Below are 22,518 nucleotides of genomic sequence, written 5' to 3' on the forward strand. Positions count from 1 at the left end.
CAGGACCTTCTCTGCCTCTTCTTCTAGCTGTTAATTACCGTGCACGTCTCCCAGAAGACTTCAGTGCTGCCCAGCATGTTGCGGCACAACATGATACTACAGTGTAGTAGTCTAGTAACAACACGAAAGATGTGCAACTCTTAATTTGGACTTGCCTCTATAATGTTAGAATTCTTTTTTAAAAAAAAAAGATTGCTTGAAAAGAGATTTTAAAAATTACATTGGCATGACACGATTAACAAAACAGTACGCACAATTTGAACATTCGTACTCCACTTACATGTACAGAACAAAGAAAATAGCTATATGAATTATGAGTCAACAAAAATTTACTGCACATAAGTTCAATAAAAATGTTCCTACATAAATGTTTGAAAACCACAAAAAACACGCAACTTTGGTGGGTGTGCAAAGGAGTTAAATCCACTGTCCCATGATGCACAGTTTGAACATTTAATTGAGTGATACTTTCACGTACCATTTGAGGGAGCCCGCGCATCACTCACGATATTTGTACCATACTTTGAGAATCGCTAGTTTTGTCTATTTTCCTGAGAAGCTTCTAAAAGTTTGACCATCTTTTTCATCTCTCCACTATTCACCTGGTTCTTTGGATCTGATTTATTTCTGAATGCGCGCACACACACACGCAGTGATGGCTGCCCACTGCGCATCTGAGTGAGGCAACGTGTGGTTGGAGTACCTTCAACCCACTCCTTTGCTGCAGCATAATGGGAGGGCAAATTGATGATAACGTCCTTTTCTCTCTGGTAGAACACAGCTGAAAAAAAAACACAACCGAGTCTGAACATTCACATCCAGTTCTTAAGAGCCCGAGGCTGTCGGCTGGTGTGGCAAAACTGTTGCCGCAGAGGCGATGTCGCCTCTGTCTGCAGGGAGAAATAACAGCTGTTTTTGTTTATTTTGAGAAAATGGGACAGTATAAAAATAATTCAGTAAGAGATACCCATGGCCACCGATGTTTGACATTATACACAATGTATATTGCATTTATATCCATCCATTTTTTAAAATTTAAGGTACACACTGGACTTTTCGCAAGCCAATCACAGGGCACATGAAAGTAAGTTTCTTTCAGCTTGTCCCTTTAGGGGTCGCCACAGCGTGTCATCTCAGATGAACGCACATATATGTTTGGCACAATTTTTACGCCCTTCCTGACGCAACCCTTGTCAGGGAGTGGAGGCCCACCCACAACCCCTTGTTTACCAAACCAGTGCTCTAACCATTGAGTTACGGGCACATATAGACAAAAAAACAAAAAAAACCACTGCAGTCACTTGCCCACCTACAGTCAGTCTTCATTTTACACAAGATGTGTATTTTGGGAATTTGGGAGGAAGCCAAAGCACCTGTGAAGTGTCAAACCCTGAACCTCAGTGCTGTGAGGCAAATGTGCTCACCACTACACCCACGTGCTACTAAAAAATACATATAATTCATGACTGCTGGCATATTCTGCAATAGCTGAACCTGAATAGCACACTAACATCCGTGAACTTGTTTGTGGGGTCCTCACTTAACCGTAAAAGCTGCCCTCTTATGACCAAATTAATTATGACGATGTATTGGAGGTTACAGCAAACCAATGCCTGTTTGTGTGTTGTTCACAAATGTATCAATTTGTGGTTTTGTCCTGTGGAAGCTATCCTAAAATATTCATAAAGTAGCTAAGTATTCTTTTGAGATTTGGTTCAGAGAGAGGAGGAGGAAAAATGCTATTTGATACATTTCTTCTCAAATTCAAGAGACGTAGACATTAAAAGTGAAGTGAGAGACGCTGGTTTTAAGTCAATACTGTGTATTTTTTTTCACATTCAGCAAAAAAAAAAAAAAAAAAATGCGGGTGAGGGTGAGACTTTGTAAACACAGCTGAGAAATGCAGCTGAGACACGCCAGAAAAGCACGAGTCGCGCTCCCCGCGTATGCAGCGTGGCTGCACAAATTTTGTCAACACGGCTGCTTCAACTCTGCACATTTATCCAGTGTGTTCAGACATTCACCCTGAACATTATGCAACCAAAAGTAGAAATTGTACATAAAAAGAGCAGCTTCCAGAATCCTTGCTGACCGCTCAAAGAATCAAATCCTTCATTTCAAGAAATCATGTCATTGTCAGTATTTAATATTAATTATGTCAGAGGTGCTGAACATTGATCAACACTGCAATGGCGGACGACAACCTGCAACGCATTTGCATGATTATTCATCCATTTATTTCATTCAACCCCCTAATAAAAGAAAGACTGTAATATTTTAGAATAGTATTACCTTTCCCACACACTTTCCAAACACATTGTAACCATATTTGAATTAAAAAAAAACAATCATATGGAAAAAAATGAATTATATCAGAACATTTTTTAAAACAGGGGCGGCATGGTGGATCCGCTGATAAAGTGTTGGCCTCACAGTTCTGAGGACCCAAGTTCGATCTCGGTCCCGCCTGTGTGGAGTTTGCGTGTTCTCCCCGTCCCTGGGTGGGTTTCCTTTAGGCCACGGGTGTCAAACTCAAGGCTTGGGGGCCGGATCCGGCCCATCGCATGATTTTATGTGGCCCGCGAAGCCAAATCCAGAGTTTACATTTCCATGATTCATGTAAAAAATCTGTACCAAAATTTCAAATTGTCATAAATCATAAATGATCAAGTTGAGATATTACAAGCATTTTTGTGTTACCAAACATGAATATTTGAAATATATGTGACCCTTGATTTCTGATTTGGACTCTGGTTCATAAATTGATTAAGTAAACATGATGAGACATTTTTTATTGTTTCACAGTCAAAATGGCCCTCTGAGGGAAACCCAAACTGCAACGTGGCCCGCGAGAAAAATGAGTTTGACACCCCTGCTCCAGGCACTCCGGTTTCCTACCACATCCCAAAAACATGCAACATTTATTGGCCACTCTAAATTTTAACTGGGTGTGATTGTGAGTGCGTCTGTTTGTCTCCATATGCCCTGCTATTGGCTGGCAACCACTTCAGGGTGTACCCCTGGGATAGGCTCCAGAAGAAAACGGATGTGTGGAACATTTTTGAAAATAATACAGGACAGGTGTTGTATCTTTGAACAAGGTGGTTCCTTTAAGAGGCGGGGTCTGACGGGTTTGCAAGTGATGATGGTGAGTCTGCGTGAGTGTCTGGGCGTGAGCTGTGGCCGACAGCTCACTGTGTTTATCGGTCCCCCGCTTTAATTACCAGCTGAAAGTGATTTGGTATCTGCGGCTCCCTTTTCCCACGTGGGAAGTCATTATAGTAGGTGCAGCTAAAAATCCATAAAGAAACAGGATGGCACCTCACAACTGTGTGGCAGATATGGTAAAACACTACATCAATCCCCCCCCCCCCCCCGAAAAAAAATTATACAATCTTACCCCCCGCCACCACCGCAATTCCCTTCCTCCCACCGCCATCTTCGCTTCCACTTTCCACCCGCATCACGTCCCACTTGCTCCCATGTCCCCTCCAACTCGGCTCCTTTGTGTCTTTTATTCTGCACCCTCCTCATTTATAGCACATTATCCCTTTTTGATATCCTCCACGTGTCTGTCGTGCGTTTTCCCATCTGTGGGTTCTTGCGCCTGCCTATTTCTTTCCTTATCCTTCAATTTCACTGTTGCTTTTCTCCAACCTTATCCCAGCCCCCACCCCACTACGCCGCCACCCTTCCAGTCCATTCCCCTCCTGCTCACCACCCTGCTCACGTCCCGGTCTGTTTCCAATGATAAGGCAGTCACTTCCTTGCACACGCAAACTCACACACACACACACACACACACACACAAAAAGATAACATTGCTTAATTGCCATCATAGTTAGCATCACAGCTAAGTGTTATTTCAGTCCTCGCTACCATCGCAGCTAATGAATGTGTTGTCTGTGATCTAGCGCGGCAAGTAGAGGAGTCCGGAAGATGGGGGGGACGAGAGAAAGAACAAACAGGAGAGGACAAAAAGTTCTTTTCATCAAAACACATTGAGTGTGGGTTCCGTGGAAAACAAATGTGCTACTTGACAGCTCACGGTAATCTCGGAGAGAGAGAGTGGCGGAAAAACTGCACTGCCCGGGTAGAGTCAGTTTATCTGCAGCCAAGGCATCTCGGAATTGCAATTTCAATGCAAAATTGCATGTGAATGCCCTGACAAATAACGCCCGTGATAGAAATGAACCAGATTTGAAAAAGGGCCCTCTATTGGCTGTGAGCTACAATGCCGCATTTTCTCTGTGTGATCTATGACACTGGGGCTTGATATTAATTGCACAATTTCACTTAACTGGTCTGATATTTATGATCTATGTACTACAGCTAATAAATCTTTGTTTATCTATGCCAAGGACCTATAGTGACATGCAAAGCAATTAAATGTTCTTCCATTACATGGCAGAAATACTAACCTGTGTGTACATTTGTTGTCATCCATGGAAAATAATTATATCTTTGCGTTCCCCTAAACAGTTGCCACTAATTTATTGACGGCACTTGTACAGTTAGGCACCTCTTGCTTTGCAACCACAGGTGTGAAATTGTAAATACTGTCCAATTTATGGACAACTGTTTAGCACATAAGCCTCTTACTTCAGAGGTCATGGGTTCAAATCCAGGCCCTGGCGTACCTATTTGGAAATTCATGTTCACATTCCAAAAACATACATGGTAGTTTAAAACCGTAAGAAGTAACTTCTGTCAACCTTCTAGGCTGAAATTGAAAAGAAACATAATTTTGATGTCATGAAGGGTGCTACTTATATGACATGATTCTACAATATTTTTATTATGTTTCGCAGTACAGCCAGTGGGGAAAAAAAGATTAACTCTTTGGAACAGGCGCTATTATTGCTGCACTCATCTAAAAAAAAAAAAAAGAAGACTGGATGGCTCATTGGCCACCAAAACTGAAGTCGCCATCCGCCATCTTGCTACTCCCAAAACAACCATGGTGACCTGTGCGTTAATCGCCAGTTTCGTGGCTGCGAGAAAACATTCCACAGGTACGTTAGAAAGATTTACTTTGACACTGTTAAAGTTTGTCTGTAAAGTTTTTTTTTAATTTTCTGATGAGCTTAATTCAGTTGAACAAAGTTTTGTTCACGGTTGTTGTTGTTCACTGTTCTCTGCTTCACCTTTGTAGGCCGACGGTTTTTCGCGAAAAAGCGATGTAAATATTTTTCCAAACTTAATCAGTTGATAAGCAAGAAAAAAAAAAATTCTGTGAAATTTTTGATGAATTTCATCATACAGAACTCTGCAAATTGAATTTGATTTTCAAGTTTACATTTTCTGTCTGAAATAGGACGTCGCAGAGACAACAAATGAACAATGCGTTTAGCATATATTTTCCAATTACGAGTCCTTATTTCAAAAATATATCGAACTGATTGACTTAAAATTGAATGTTTTTATGACAAAAATGCTTAGTTTTTTGCTATGTGATGATGATAGTGCTTCACAGCGTGTTTTGGAAAAAGTTAACATGTCACGGAATTTGGGCCTTGGTAGTGATGGTGTTAAATGTCTTTCCTTTGCACTTAGCCTATTTTGGCTTACCAAGTCAAATTAAAACTCCTTCATATTACCAGAACTGAAAAAATGTCAAGCTCACACGACCAGCTTTAGTTCTACATGCCAAAGTGAGAAAAACCCCGCCATAATCAACCTGTAGACCATGTCCTCCACACATTTTGGGAGTACCAAGATGGCAGCCAATGGCTTCAACCAATCGACACCGCTCGATGTGTATGCACTAACCTGTCTTTTTTTTTTATTATTATTTTTTTTACAGTATTAATGGTGCTTGGAAGTTTCTGAACTTTGTTTATTCATGTCTGGTACCTTGTTTGGTTGCTAAGGGGTCCTCGGGAAAGTGTTTACATGTGGCAGTGGCTGTGTTTTTAATTTTTTTTAATTTATTTTATCATTGCAGACTGTCTCGATTTCGAAGATATCCGACTAAGAGATCCCAGGAAGTACAATGGAGGCAATGTGAGTATTTCCCCATTATTGCTCATTTGCTGTGTTCATGGATGCTAGCGCTAGGGGGTGTGGAATCCAATAACTTGGCTGTTGACTTAAAAAATAGGTCGACACAAAATTTCTGCCTCGAATCTCTGCGGGACCGAAAAATCAAAATAAAAGTTCCGTGCGGAAACATAGTTGTGGCGGTGGAACCTTTGTTTCATACGGACATTTATTGAAGACAAATGGACTGATAAATTTAGTCAAAAATGACAGAGAAGCATCTGTAAGTGATTTACAAGACACTGTTAGATGTGTAATCTAGGTATGATTTATGAGTGAGCTGAGTGGTTGTTGTTTTTTTAATGTTTTTTTTCTGATCTAAAATGAAAATCGCTATTGCTAACTAGCTGTTTAGCATTAAGCATTTTGTCTCAAATTCAGTGCACTGAATTTATACCATACACTCAATACCAGCATATGTAGTTTAAAGGTACGAGTCAATTATTCATAAATAGTAATATCTTACATGATTTTTTTTTTCTTTCCGGGGCCGGGGGTCATTACTATTCGATTATCCATCCATCCATTTTCTGTACTGCTTATCCTCACTAGAGTCGCGGGCATGCTATTCGAGCAATAATCAATAGGAGATAGCAATTCTAAAAAGATTAGATAGTGACAGCTTTAGTGGGTGCTTTGTTCTGCATGTATATTTTCCGTCAGGCACTTTATTGGGCACATTAATTTTGTTTGTTTGTTGTTTTTGTAATTATACATAATTATACATTACATAAGACAAGTGCCAGACCTCTACCCACTTCTTAGTAAAATGTGTAATTTCTGCGCTGTCATTTCCACTCCATCTTTTTTGTTGCACCCTCACGTCAAGTCACATTATTTACTGTATATATAAAAAAATAATTTGCGATTGAAATTTTGGATTGCAGAAAAACTAAGTACCGACAGTTGGCCGTGTATGAAAACTATTTAACAGAATCTCACACATACGGTCGAACAGTACAGTCAGTTTGGTGACGTCGCTCATTGTGCGTCGGGCATGAAAGTTGTATGGAGTTCTTCATTATTTATTTTGTCTCTATGATATTGCCCCACTGATGCTTATGTGTAAATTCTATAGAAAAGGATGCAGAGAAATGGATCATAGTAAAGAGTGCTTGAGTTAACCGTAACGTCTATAAGACATCAATAACAGCACATGAATTGTCCTTAATAGTATGCCATTCAAATTGTGACATCATGTAGCATTTTTTAAAAAAACAATTTAAAACAGAAACTGCTTTTGCACCCACCCGTATTCATCAATTTTATCCAGTGACAGGTGTGGCATTTTTGTGAGCGTTGACAGCGGCCGCTGCGTAAGTCCGCTTGGCTCCTGAGCGTTTGCCTGTTGAACGGGAAAATGTGGAGAAGTTGTCAAACACAACAGTAACGAACAAGGCCCGTGATTAGTTGTATGACACCGCCGTTGAGAGCAAGTGAGATATGAGCGCTCAAATCAAATTTCCTGTTTCACTCCCGAGCAGTTGCCTGCCTGGTGGAATTCATTTGCATATCTGGTGGTGCTTAAGTATAAGGTGACAAGGAATAGTAAGTACGTGCATGAATCATTCCTGTGACATAAATAAAACCCTGGAAAGTAATGACATACACTATTCTCAATCTATTGCAAATGCTTTCTTGAATTTGACACTATAGTTAATGCAATAAACGGCACCATCTTTATTATTTTTTTAAAAAATATCCTGCCATTTTTAATGATACATATTTTCCACTTTAGACAGATCAGGTGATATGCCCCAGCCATTTGATATTTTTACATGAGTACACATACCACCGCATAAAGTCGCAAAGTCAAATGTCATCCTTTTCTGCTCTAAATGTCAACGCGATGAATGCCCTCCCATCGGTGGAGCTTTCACAAAGTCACTTGGCTGCAACATGGACGCCAATAGTATAAAAGTCTTTACATTGGGAATTATATCATGACCCTGACAAACTAAGGATATTTGATTGATGCAGCACTTTCCACAGAGAGGACTTACAAAGTGCTTTACATACCAGTAGCTGAAATACACAAGGGCAAACATGCTGTGAACAAATATACAGCACTGGGTAGATTATATAGCACATCGTACTGTATATGCGGAATATAATAGTCATGCAGACAAATGCAGAAGCTGTTAATAATTGTTGTCAAATTCATGCGTTTCAATCATGTACAAAAACAAGAATTAAAATGTTTTTGAATTGATACAATATATACGTGATGAAAGCACGCTTGCATGCCATCACGCAAATCTGAATTAAATTTAGTTTCGCTTCTAGTAGTTAGTTGAATTTGTATTTGAATTTGTAATTTTTTGGGGGTAAAGTTATGCACCTAAATAATGAACGATCATATTGTGTACATTTTGAAAATAGAATAGCATTTATCTATAGATGTACTAGATATATTTCGTTCATGATACAATTTCTAAAACCTCCATGTTAAAATTGATCATTCTTTAATCATCCTTTGATCATGGTTGGAGCCCACAGACCCCCGGCTATTTTTCAGTCTTTTTTTATTCAGTTAAATCACATGCCTGTGTGTGGCGACATTGGCTTTTTTTTTTTTTAAATGGGTTAAAATGTTAAAAATTGGTACATGATATACCGTAATTTCTGGCCTATAAGCCGCGACTTTTTTCGCACGCATTCAACCCTGCAGGTTGTGTGGTGATACGGCTAATTTGTGGATTTTTTTTCAAACGGCCGCAAGGGGGCACTCGAGCAGCAAAGGTAAGAGTGAGAACGGTGGAATATAATTGCCGAGGAAGTGACTTTTACCGGTCCGGCCCTGTTAGTGCTGCGCTAGCGTGTTACTGCCATTTCTCAGTGATTTTTAGCAATATTTTTTTTTTAACAGGCCCTGTTAGCGTGGCGCTAGCGTTAGCGTGGAGGCGCTAGCATTAGCACGGAGACGTTAGCGTTAAACTCTGTGTACCGTTTTACTTTGTAAATATCTCGTGTTTCAATGTGGGTTCCAATGTGGGCACTTGCGGCTTTTACACGGTTGCGGCCTATGTATGTACCAAATGGTGTTTCCTTTACAAATGTACAGGGCGAGGCTTATAACCGGGTGCGCTCTGTAGGCCGGGAATTACGGTATGTTATTTCCTGGTTAGATTTTGGTGTAAATATTCCATGTGCTGATTGTTCCTCTTTGTGTCTATCCTCGGGTCTCAACCAATCATTGTTACTTCCCGCTGTATGTATAGCAAGCATGTGCACATATTGCCACTGGGTGGTGCTTAAGCACCTGCCCCTTTGCCCATACCCCACAAAAGAAGTAAAACATTTGCGATACCCATTCTTTTGCTTCATTCATCCACATTTAATCAATATTCAATGTTACCTGCTCATTCTCTCCTTACCTATTTTTTTTTTTTTTTTTAACCTCGTAAGCTTCCTATGATGGCAGCTTGGTGGACAACTGTTTAGTCATTCTGCCTCATAGTTCTGAGGGTCTGGGTTCAAATCTGTCCACCCCTGTGGGGAGTTTGCGTGCTCTCTCCGTGAACTTGCAATGGGAAACAAAAATCAATGGATGTACAGTTGGCTCTGTGGAAAATACTACTGTTTTGTTAGGAGGTATTAAAAACTAAAAATTCTCAATTGTTTTAATCAAGTTCAACTTTTATCCTTTTTTTCTGTATCTTCTAAAACACTTTTCTTCTCCGTTTATTACAATAGTTTCAGTGTGCTTTTCTGTCGCTAAGTTCTTTAGTGAGAGTCATTGATCCCACAGAAGTGGGCCAAGATCAACAAACACCTTTTAATTCCTATTGTTCTAAACTTTTTAGACATTTACTTCTTACTTAATTAGACAATTGATTCCAGATCAATAACACGCGAGTCTCTTTTTCTTTTAAAAAACATTTTAGCAATTCGGTAGAACAACTGACAAATGATAGTCAGGGAAAATACACTTTATATACTGTGGTACTTTAGATGTTTTTTTTTCATTTTGTTTTTTTATCTTGAGTTGTGAGCAAAGATTTGAGATACGAGTGCTGGACAGTGAAAAATATGTCTTGACTGCAGCCAGGTCAGTCTAGTACCCGCACTTTTTTAGGATGAAATGAAATTGATATTTTCATTATTTCCAATGGGGAGAGATGATTTGAGAAAAGACCTTTGAGTTATTGGCATGAGCAGGGAATGAATTCAACTTTTACCTCAAGGCACCACTGTAAATTGAAACGTCTTTGTTGAATATGGTCTCCACGGAGACTTTGCAATAAATGCAAGACGCATTCCGACGTGATTTGCCGTGTTTTACATGCAGCATAGGTGGCAGGGTCAAACTGCTTCTGAGTTTTTGGATTTTGAGCCTTGGAGGACTTGGCCTCTTTCCAGCTCTTCCTGACTTGCTGACACATGCTATGACGTGACCTCGGGGTCACTACTGACTTGTCCTTTCCTGCCATTAACTTTTCACTGACCACAGGGACAGAAAAAAAGGCTTGTGGTGTTCTTGCGGCCACATGCGCGTGTGCCTGCTGTGAGCTGATTAAGGCTGACAAGGTAACAAAAGGAATAATATAGATGTCTATTCCCCCCACCTACTTCTCTCTTCGTTATTCATGGCTGTTTTTTTTTTTCCACAGTCTCAAACACCATATTGGGAAACTTATGAATTTATTATTTTAGGGAGGTGGGGACTTCATGAATGCTTGCAATAAATTGTGGCATATTCATATAACCACACTTATCACAATATATGAGTGCCCAGAAAGTCAGTGTGCACTTATATTTTTCATAAACAGATGTTGCTGTTGAAACAATGTTTCAGTGTGGAATAAAAAAGTTACATGTCTGTTAATAAAAATATAAGTGCAGTGACTTTCTGAACACCGTGTACTTTGACTGTGCTTGAAGCTCGGGGAGGTGGCACTGAACGTCTTATTCGAAAATGAGGCCAAGTGAAACTGCATAAAGGGGGACGGGAGCTTGTCTGCAAGCGCTTGTTTTTTGCAACCAGGTGGTCACGGTTCAAGTCCCGCTGCGAACAGATGTAAAATGGCAACTAGTGGTTAGAGAAATGCTGCTTCCTGAGTACTGTCTCTGCTCTTGTTGTCTTGTCTTTGAGCAAGGCACTAACCCTACTAGTCCATCACTCTGACAGTTCTCTTCACATGCCTGCATGTATGTATTTTTGTAATTGAGCTTCATTTGATATCTTCTTCTTCTTGTCCTTTCGGCTTGTCCCATTAGGGGTCACCACACGTGTCATCTTTTTCCATCTAAGCCTATCTCGTGCATCCGCTTCTCTAACACCCACTGTCCTCATGTCCTCCCTCACAACATGCATCAAGCTTTTTCTTTGGTCTTCCTCTCACTCTTTTGCCTGGCAGCTCCATTCTCAGGACCCTTCTACCAATATACTCACTCTCTCGACTCTGAACATGTCCAAACCATCTAAGTCTGCTCTCTCGAACCTTGTCTCCAAAACATCCAACTTTTGCAGTCCCTCTAATGAGCTCATTTCTAATCCTATCCAACCTGGTCACTCCGAGCGAGAACCTCAACATCTTCATTTCTGCCACCTCCAGTTCAGCTTCCTGTAGTTTCTTCAAAGCCACCGTCTGTAATCTGTACATCATGGCCACCCTCACCACTGTTTTATAAACGTTCCCCTTCATCCTAGCGGAGACTCTTCTGTCACGTAAAACACCAGACACCTTCCGCCAGCAGTTCCATCCCACTTGTACCCGTTTCTTCACTTCCTTACCACACTCACCATTGTTCTGTATTGTTGACGCCAAGTATTTGAAGTTGCCCACCCTCGCTATCTCTTCTCCCTGGAGCTTCACTCTTCCTCCTCCACACCTCTTATTCACTCACATATATTCTGTTTTACTACGTCTAATCTTCATTCCTGTCCTTTCCAGTGCGTACCTCCATCTTTCTTATTGTTCCTCCACCTGCTCCATGCTTTCACTGCAGATCATAATATCATCTGCAAACATCATGGTCCAAGGGGATTCCAGTCTAACCTCATCTGTCAGCCTATCCATTAATACTGTAAACAAAAAGGGGCTCAGCGCGGATCCCTGATGTTGTCCCACCTCCACCTTAAATTCTTCTGACACACCTACAGCACATCTCACCGCTATTCTCACATATTTCTCCGCCACACCAGACTTGTGCATGCAGTACCACAGTTCCTCTCTTGGTACTCTGTCATAGGCTGATCTACATCCAGTCTGGCTCATAAATATTGGGACTTTTGGCTTGTTCTTGGAGCATTTTCCCTTCAATTTTGTCTTCAGTACCTGAAATACATGCTCAATTGTATTGAGGTCAGGTGATTGACTTGTCCATTGTATAGCATGTCATTGCTTCAAAAAAAAACTTCTTGTGTTGTTTGCGCAGTATGCTTCGGGTCATCGTCCATCTGTACTGCAAAGCGCCGTCCAACGAGTTCTGAAGCAATCGATTGAATCGAAGCACATAACATTGGCTGAAACACACTATTCATCCCACTGCTTTTATAAGCACTTACATAATCAATAAGTACAAAGGAAGCACTTCAATTGGCAGTCATACATCCCCACCACCACACTTCGCTGACGAGGTGGTTTCTTTTGGAACTTGAGCATTTCCTTATCTTCTCATGCACTTGTGTTGATGTAATTGTTTGCATTTATGAACTTGACTCGAAGGGAACTTTTCCCTTTTCCACTGCCAAAATGTTACTACTACTGTATTGTCATGATGAAAAATGCACTGATAATCCATATTACCCTGAAATGAAATGAAGTCAGTTGAAAAAAAAATCACTCTCCCTTTTTTCTCTTCCCCCATCCCTCTAATCAGTCTGTGTTTTCCTCCAGACCGATTATTTGAAGGGCCTCCCTCAACCATACAACTGTGTAATTTGTGAGTCCGAACAGTCAGAGAAGCAGCAGCAGATAGGCAGTGACTGAAAGGATGAAGGCAGGCAGTGGGGTTTGAGATAAAGAGAGAGAGAGAGAGAGAGAGAGAGAGAGAGAGAGAGGACAGAAAGGGAGGGGGACGATGAAAAGCATACTAAACGGGAGAGAGACTCATACCGAAGCGGGTAGAGGCTACCGCCACATCCTCTCTGACAAGCTCAGACCTGAGCTGAAGGAGGAGCTGGAAGGCACCTTGACCTATGGACACCCTCCGAGGAGAGGACACATCTCAACCACCTCCCTCATCACCCTCGTGAACGCTGTCATTTCCCTCACTGATTCATTCTGCGGACAAGATAACCAAGCAAGAGTGAGTGTGTGAAGACGATCCTGCCAGAGGGAAGGATTGAAGGAGGTTTCGGGGGGGAAGAGAGAGAGAGAGAGAGAGAGAGGAGGTGTGAGTGGCAGGTGCCGATGCCAGACTCCCAGAGTGAAAGGGGGGGACGCTGAGGGGTTGGGGACCTGAGGAACTCTGCACGTGCGACGGCATTTCGGTAGCCAAGAGAGACGGACGGCAGAAAATACATTCGTAGACGCGCGCAGCTGGGCAGATGAGGAGGCATCAAGGATCAGTGTTCAGTCCTGGGTATGAACATGCACACACGTACACAAAACGTACATGGTTATTGTTGACTGTTCTTGTTGTTGCACAACTGCACTGCATCGTACTGGGCAGTGAGCCTAATATTTAGAGCCTCTTGTTTAGCTGAAGATGGTAACAAAAACCCAATTTGACAGGGATCGCAAGTGTGTGTGCGTGCGTGTGTGTGAAAGAGAGCACGCACGCTTCTTCAAGGCTGACAACTATCTATTCTGACATAGCTCCGGACTTTACCTTAAATCAGGGATGCCCAAAGTTTTTCCCGTGTGCCATAAACATTGAAGTGTAGGTGGGGGGGGGGGGGGAAGAGAGATTATATTTATATACTGTAGGTCAGGTGTCACCATCATGGACTACATTAAGTAGCCTGCAGGCCTATTCTAAAAATAGCTCGCCGGTGATGCTACATTGTGATTTCCTAGGAATGTTGTGAGTTGATCATTTGCACCCTTGTGTCATAATAAAGTTAATAGTTATCTGCTTCCTATTTTGATAAATAATTATTAATCATTAACGTGTACTGCGATTGAGGAAATTCATTAATTAATAGCAACATACAATTAAAGGTAATTTGTTATGTCACATGAGTGTATAAAACGCGTAGCCCGCCGCAATAATCAGTACTCAAGAAGAAGCTCTCAATTGCAGTAATTTTAATGACTCTTGCTGGAGGTAAATTCATCCATGCTAAGCAGTTAAACAAATGGGCTGCAGTCTAAATCTTAGATTTCTTCTTTCATGCAAAGCAAAGCTTGGTTAGTATTAGTGTGATCTGAAAATGATTTGTAACATTCTAATTTATCTGAGCCACTTATCCTCACAAGGGTTGCAGGAGTGCCAGAGCCTGTCCTCGCTATCTTCGGGGACGAGGCGAAATACACGCTGAACTGCTTGCCAGCCAATCGTGACATTCTAATTTAATTACAATTCAAATAAATACATTAAACCAGGGGTGTGTAAAACTCATTTTTGTCGCGGGCCACATTGTGGTTCCGTTTTGTCTCAGAGGGCCGTTATGACTGTGAAACAATACAAATATTTAATCGGCTCATCGTATTTAGATCATCAATTTATGATCTACTTTTGGAATTAAAAAAAAATCAAGCGTAACACGTTTTTCAACTATGCATGTTTGGTAGCCCAAAAATGCTTGTAATATATCAACTTTATCATTTGTGATGCATGACAATTTCAAATTTTTGTACAAATTTTTACAAGAATAATTGAAATTGACACTCTAGATTTGGCTTTTGCGGGCCACATAAAATCATGTGGCGGGCCGGATCTGGCCCCCGGGCCTTGTGTTTGACACCAGTGCATTAAACCTTTGACTCCTTACTTTTAATTTTGAAAAATAATGCTACATTATAACATTTCTGCTGCTTTTAATTGTGTTACTAGAACATTGATTCCCAACCAGACTACTAGAGAGAATTTCAGGTATGCTGTGGAAAATGATGTCATTTCACTTCACTGGTCCCAAAATGATTTATTACTAAAACTGTATCTTCGTCCAACTATCTAGCAACATATATTGACAGGCATAACAATTCAATGCTCTTCCACTAGATGGCCGACACTAATTAGTCTAACCCGTGTACCCACTTTTTGTACCATTTTCCATTTTTTTAGGTTGTGTGCCGTGAGGTCCTCCCCCACCCCCCAATTAAAATCTGTGCCTTTGCTTAATATAGATTGTCTAACACAATTAGATCATGCGAAGGGTCAGCGGAATGTGCTGGACTTTGTACACCGTGTGACTTAGTTACTTCCAGCATGATCATGTAATACTATTTGGCAATTACTTACGATATATACACCTTAGTGATTTACTGTGTGTAAATGAACCTCCCCTCACTGATGCTTTATTTAACGATATGTTAATGCGGCCATCTCGATATGACTATTGACATTACTGTAGTTACCAAACCGCATAACTTGTGCGACTGGAGTTGAAGGCGCGTCGTTGGGACTTGTGTACTGCGAGACATGTGTAGATTCACGTAGCAGTGGTATGCATTTGGATGCCATGTGTGGTAACATGACATGCAAGGCTACGTGCATATATAATTTAAAATGACCCTTTAAACCCACGAGTGAAATGCTCTTGTAAACACCTTTATATACATTACTGAAATACTGTCATACACATGAATGAAGTGTATTTGAGTGTATTTTATGAGCGACTTTCAGAATGTGTAAAAACATTTCAATCGTGTTTCAGAGAGCATTCAAGTAATGTATATGAAAAGGCTTCCATATTTGCAATGCGGGCGATCCGAATGAACATTTTAAATCCAATAAATGCCTGTGTGGAGTTTGCATGTTCTCCTCGTGCCTGCGTGGGTTTTCTCCGGGGACTCCGGTTTCCTTCCGCATCCGAAAAACATGCAACATTAATTGGACCCTCTAAATTGCTCCTAGGTGTGATTGTGAGTACGACTGTTTTTCTGTCTCCATGTGCCCTGCAATTGGCTGGCAACCAGTTCAGTGTGTGCCCTGCCTCCTCCTCGTTGACAGCTGGGATAGGCTCCAGCCCTCCCTGCGACCAATGTTCCCTCTAAGCTGCGCACCTGCGCAATTGCACACTTGTAGCGCACACTCAGCTCACATGAAAACCGATCCAGCGCAGTGAACCACAGCCTGACTTTTTTGTTTTTTTAAACACGGCAGCACACAGTCTCTAACAAGCTGCTGCTCGGCCACACTATGCCAAACACTGAACGTCCTTGTTTACGTGACACCGCCCACCTCCCGCTCTTAAAGGGGTACACTCATAACTACAAACACCGCCCACCACTGGTGCTTTAGTGAGAAACACAGTCAGGGCGACGTAGAGCAAAGACGAGTTAGACATGCTGCTTATGTTTCCTCTCAATAATGGCAAAAGTGAAAAAAAAAAAAGAAATGCTGTTGCTTTAATGAATGTTGGACTATGTGAATAATTAATAATAAGATTTTCTCTTTTTTGAGTTAAAAAGGTCTGGTCTGAAGCCAAAGTAGAAAGTACAGGATGAGATGGTGTGTAATGTTAAAATTGTAATGGAGGATGACAGCACAGACAATGCAGTGCACAAAAAGCTAATTCTGTATTTTAAAAATAGGAGACCTCATAACATTACCTTAAAACTGGTTAGTAGCATCATTCAGCTTTCAATATGCATTGCTAAAGACATTCTGCAACCAATAATTCAGTTTTACACAAAGAAAACAAATGGGGATATTATTGTGGGTTAAAAATAAATAAATGAAACAAAGTTGGAGGCGACGTTTCAAACTTACAGTTCATAGTTGGCTTGGTTTAGTTAGTGATGTATTTTTTTGTTTGTTGACATTTTCTTTGGAAGTTTCCAAAAACAAATGAAATTGTTCTTAACATTTTCTGGTAATGTAAATGCTGCAATCAGAATCTTTGAATGAGGCATGTAACTTCAATGGATAACACCGATCTGACCACAGTGCATCCGCCTAATGTTGCTCACAGTGGTCAAAGGGAGCGCTCACGGGCTTAGCGTGTTTGCTCAGACTCGCCAAAAATTAGAGGGAACGTTGCCCGCAACCTTTGTGAGGATCTTGTGTGCCTAAGAAAATGGATGGATGGATGGATGAAGTTTTAGTGGTGTAGGAGAGTGTTTCAATCGTGCGAATGAGAGCGTTTTAGCGGTCCGCGACAGCACCTCATAGGCACATGTGGTGTCGCGTTGTGACTCAAGACAACAGGTTTGTACGTGTGTGAGTCCTTTCCTGGTGAGAATACTTTTTCCCCCCAATCTTCTTCTTTCCGTCTGTGCTTCCAATTATAAACTGTCACTTCTCTTCCTCCATTCCTGATCTCCCCTTTCACTGTCTTGCCAAGCAATTACTTGCACCTCTGCCTTTTCACTGTATCGCTGCACTCTTTTTAATCACCAGACCAAAGAATGGGCGTTAATTTTCTGACATTGGACCCGAGTGAAGAGCAACCCCGGAGTCGGCCGGTATGCGTCAACTGCTTCAGGTTTCATCGCATACAAAATCCTGAACGTATATGAAACTATGAAATAGCTGCTGAACAAGCAGTGCTTCTAATCGCTCATTATTTCCTTTTTCCTCACTAAATTCTTTGCACTTGTAACGTTGTCAATATTCCCAGTCCCCCGCCACCCCACCCCCCTCACAGTGAAGTCAAAACAACAGCTACAACCCCCTCCACCCCAAAAAAGCAGAGTTGATAAGTATGCCACCCCCCGCCTGACTAGTATATGCAGAATTTTGGAAGGAAGAGATGCTTGTCACACGGTCTTGCTAGCTTGTCTTTATGACTTAGTTCCTATGCTTATCTTTTCTTGCATATGCCCCTAATTGCAAACATGCACACCCTCCTCGTCTATCTACTAAATACTCACGATTAGACTGGATGTGTTCTTTTACTATCTCAAGGATAATGGGCTAAAGAGAGAAGAGAGAATGGAACAGCAGGGTTGGCGATGAAATAAAATCCGATTATCGAGTCAATAAGGAGGAGGCCGACGTGCTAGGATTTAATGTACACTCACTGGACACTTCATTACGTACATCTGCACAATCTGAAATCCAATAGTACAGAGCAAGAGCTGGAGAGTCGGTCTTCAGTCGGCAATTTAAGGACTCTGGACTTGCTTGGCTAAAGTTTATAAAAGACTTGAGTTCCACTTGACTTAGACCAGAACTTCATGAGTTGAAAAGACTGAATATTTTGTTTTTGAAAGAAAAGTTGTATTTTGACTGCACAATAGTGTATGAGCTGTATGCAGCTTGTTTTAAATTTATTTAAGGACTTAACTTGATTTGGCTCTGCATTTTTTCCCCCGACCCCCACAGTAACTTGGGACTTCCTTGAAACTTGAAGGTTAAGACTTGAATTTACGGATAACTCACGCATGTGTACCTTACCCACACTCCTGCCTATAGCTGTACCAAAAAATTCTGCTTTAACAAAGATATTAAAGGTTAGCTTTAACAGCTTTTACTTGTCACTGCGAATGTCTCGCTTACGTGGGATTTCACAGGCATTAGTGACCTTTTGTTGTGCAGGCACATAGTGAAACCAAAAACAGAATACCAGGTTATTAATAAAAACCTTATGCTGTCTCCCTTAAAAAAAAAAATAGTATGACTTGTTACACATTAATAACATTGCTAATCAGAAAGCAAAATACAGATCATCCCTGGTACAGCCTTTGATATGATAAGCAACATAAGATTAATATCTATGATGCTGCCTTGTACATATTTTAATATTTCCCAATCAAAAGAAGATGTGCAACATTAAAGCCATCGCTGGCCGTGATAAACATTTGAAAGTCTGCTTGTGTTGACCTTGGACAACGCGACGTGAAATGTCACTGAGGCCTGTGGTGGTGCTCGTCTAGTACACGACTTGAAGATTTATGGTGTATTTTGTTTTGCACGACGACTGCCACCAGTGGGATTTTATGATGAATAGTGATGTATAAGAATCGGGAAGAATTTCAATTTTGAGGCGCTCCCTAAGTCATTGAGCCGAGATGGAAGTGGGCTCTTGTAAAACTGCAACAATTCACCTTAAAAGTGAGTGCACATCTTTAGCAAGTGCCGCTTTCTGGCATGGGCACTATGTCCCCCCCCCGCATGTGAGTGGCGATCGCTGTTCTTTTCCGATTTGGGGAACGGATGAGCCACTTTGCTTCGCTTGAGCCTGCCGTTTTTTAAGCCTTATGGTGATGCAGGACAACTTCCAATTCCCAAGGAAGACAGCGTTATGTGTTTTTTATCTTCTCATCTGAGTGTTCTCGGCTTATCTGGAAGCTTTTATTTTCCTTGGGACAAAGAATAGTAAAAAAAAAAAACTCACCCAAGACTATTGTTTTCCTCGGCCAGGGATTGTCTCTCTGTCTTTTGTAGTTTACAGCTACAGTTTTTTGATATATCAGTCCAGATTTCTTTAACGATGTATTGGTAATTCATCAGAGATTGTTATTTAGATTGTTGGCAATATATATATTATGAAAATGCAAAAATAAAGTTGATAAAACTGTTGCTAAGTGTGTAGAGGCTTGGAAACTTTAGTTTATTTGATTGAAATTGAAATTCAACAATTATTTGGGACCGTAAATAGAGCTAAAAGGAATGATCCACTTCTGGATCCAAGAGATTATTTTAATAAAAATTCAGTTTGCCTGTAATTCAAATTTGGTTTGTAACACAAAGCAAAAAAACAAGTCCAGATTGTGGATGACTTGCAAATGCAAATCTCCTTTTTTTCTTAAAATTTGCTTTTATACAACAATCCGATAAAAATATAATCAAAGTTTTATCACGCTAAATATTGGATGCCAAAGGAGAGAACCACATTGGAGCAATAGTATTGTGTTTTACTGAAGCAAGGGTCCATAAAAGCGTGAGTAACAATGAAATTCTAAATTAAAAAAAATCTGTAAAAAAAGAACACGGTAAACAAAAGTAATTAGGAATAGACAACTGAAGTACCGTAATTCCCAGGCTACAGAGCGCACCTGGTTATAAGCCTGACCGAGCCCATTTGTAAAGGAAATACCATTTGGTACATACATATGCCGCAGCCGTGTAAAAGCCGCAAGTACCCACATTGAAACCGACATTGAAGAACGAGATATTTACAAAGAAAGAGTACACAGAGAGTTTAACAGTAGTGCCATCGCGCTAACGCTTGCGCGAATGCCGTCGCGCTACCGGTTTAAAAAAAAACATACTTGTAAAAATCACTGAGACACGGCAGTAACACGCTAGCGCAGCACTAACAGGGCCGGACCGATATAAGTCAATCCCTTGGCACATATATTCGGTCTCACGCTTACCTTTTCCGCTCGAGTGCCCCCTTGCAGCCGTTAGAAAAAATGCACAAATTAGCCGGATCACCGCATAAACCACAGGGTTGAATGCGTGTGGAAAAAAGTCGCAGTTTATAGGCCGGAAATTACGGTACATGGACAGCACCACAATAGAAGTTTGACTACCTTAGAAAAATCAAGAAAGTTCATTTGTAAGAACTGTATCTTCACCTCGCAAGTTTAGAAAGGCAAAGTACTGAAAACCACAGTAATGTAGTATTTAAACTACTCCAGTTTAGCAAGCATAATGCGCAGAAAAACAGATACGACACACGTACTTTGTTGCAAATCAGGAAAGAAAAAGCTAGAATGACAACATGGCGAAGCAACAAGCAAATAAACAACAGTACATTTTTCAGGGTCAACTAGTGGAAAAATATTCCAGTGTCTATCTCCCGTTTGGTTGTCGCTTAAGAACTCATTTGATAATCGTGGAAAACCGATGTACATGGGAGGTTCTGCCCAGCCATCCAACCAGGCCTCTAAAAATAACAAAAAAACAAACAGCACATAGACAAACAATCCAGGATGATGACACATTTCTATTCGTCGTCTTCAGTGTTATGAAGTCCAGAAAGCTGTGGCTTTCGGAAGGAAGCGTATCTACTTGAGGAAAATGAAGGGCTGTGTAAGTAAGTCTTTGAGTAAGTGTTTGATTGGCAAGATGACAGAGGATGAAAGGACGTGATGAAGGAGCTCTCGAGCCAGGGATGTGCCTGTGCATCCGTGCGTGTATGACAGAGTTTGACCTTGAGCGGCGGACGCGCCGAGGAGCTGGCGATTGTCGTGTGTGGCGAGATAAAGACCGTAGCAACACCCGCGCGCCTCCCGTCCGTACAAAATGAACCGCAGCGCAATTCGCTGCACGCGACCTTGTGCTTGCTTCAGAGGTCAATAACTGAATCGGATTGTATGATCTTTTTTCCTGTGTCATTTGGCACATCTCGGGCATGCCGGTGTGTTCCATCCACTTTCGATGTATGTAACCGCATGAATGTTAGCTCATTTTTTTATGTGTGTGTATTCTGTGATGTTGTCACATAATGTGACGTAAAGGGCACATGAATAAACAATACGTTTATCCTCGCTTTCAAGTGTCATCATAAGACCAGAGCAGGAGGAAACATTCACTTTGTTGGTGTAACCTACCTCCTCACCCCTTCTATGTTTTTCTTGATTTCATTTTCTTTGGCACAATAGACTGCGCTCCGCACTGCGGTGTTTGGCGGCCTCTGCCCTTTCCACTTTGCTTACTTTAATTTCCTTTACGCTTGCATTTTTTCAGATGTGACCCCGGGTCTCCAGGTTCTCAGCCAGTCTAGCTACTTCACTTTTCTCCTCCCTCGCGTCTGCGTGGGCCTGATAGGAAAGTTTCTCCCGTCTAGGACTTTGAATTCATTAGCATAAACACTCAAATTAAATTCTATAAAGATTGATGCTTTCTTTTAAATGTACTATCTTGCCCGGAGGGAGAGACTGTGTGCAAAGGTTTGTCCGCTCCATTTATTATGTCAACACTGGCGGGGGCTAATCTCAATACTGAACCAGAAAATTGTGGTTTAGGTTAACCCAGTGGTTTTCAAACTGGGGAGTGCGGCGCTCTGAGGTGGGGAAGGAAGGGGGAGGGGGGCTACCATGAACACTTCTCATTATTATTATTATTCAGGGCCTTCACTGGCCCACTACAACTTCGGTATTTTTTTGTCCTCTAAATGATTAATCAGAACTTGTTGCAGCCAAGTTCTACTAGCAAAAACCTGCACATCCAAAAACATTTAACACTCAGCATCTCCGGTTGAGTATGAGGTATTTTATTCATGGAACTTGTTTTTTTTTTTTTTTTGGTCATGTTTTTCATAAATGCTGAGTCTCTGCTACTCCACATGATTTTTGCCTGTCGCCTGTTGTATTTCATTGTGGTATAGTATTGATGGTTTCTAAAGTTGGGCCACGGTATTGACAGTATTAAGAAGTGGAGTAAGTTTAGTATGGAAGCAAATTAGTGCCACCTGGATTTGAATTTGAAATGTATTGTGATCACATTTTCAATAGTTGTATTTCAGTT

At 41.1% G+C, this 22,518-nt stretch overlaps 1 protein-coding gene across 2 annotated transcripts in view; it reads left to right on the forward strand.

The window, feature by feature from the left end:
* Window positions 1-5,833: 5,833 nt before the first annotated feature.
* Window positions 5,834-22,518, forward strand: part of LOC133511357 (leucine-rich repeat and immunoglobulin-like domain-containing nogo receptor-interacting protein 3) — a 53,650-nt gene continuing 36,965 nt past the window's right edge. Inside the window, exon 1 of one of the 2 annotated variants that reach the window (XM_061840201.1) lies at window positions 5,834-6,006. The gene's annotated coding sequence lies outside the window, so the exon portion shown is untranslated. Of the gene's footprint in view, window positions 6,007-13,439; window positions 13,573-22,518 lie in introns of those variants that run through there. The other variant, XM_061840200.1, reaches the window with a different exon arrangement.

This window comes from Syngnathoides biaculeatus, chromosome 13 (assembly GCF_019802595.1).
Source record: "Syngnathoides biaculeatus isolate LvHL_M chromosome 13, ASM1980259v1, whole genome shotgun sequence".
NCBI classification, from domain to species: domain Eukaryota; kingdom Metazoa; phylum Chordata; class Actinopteri; order Syngnathiformes; family Syngnathidae; genus Syngnathoides; species Syngnathoides biaculeatus.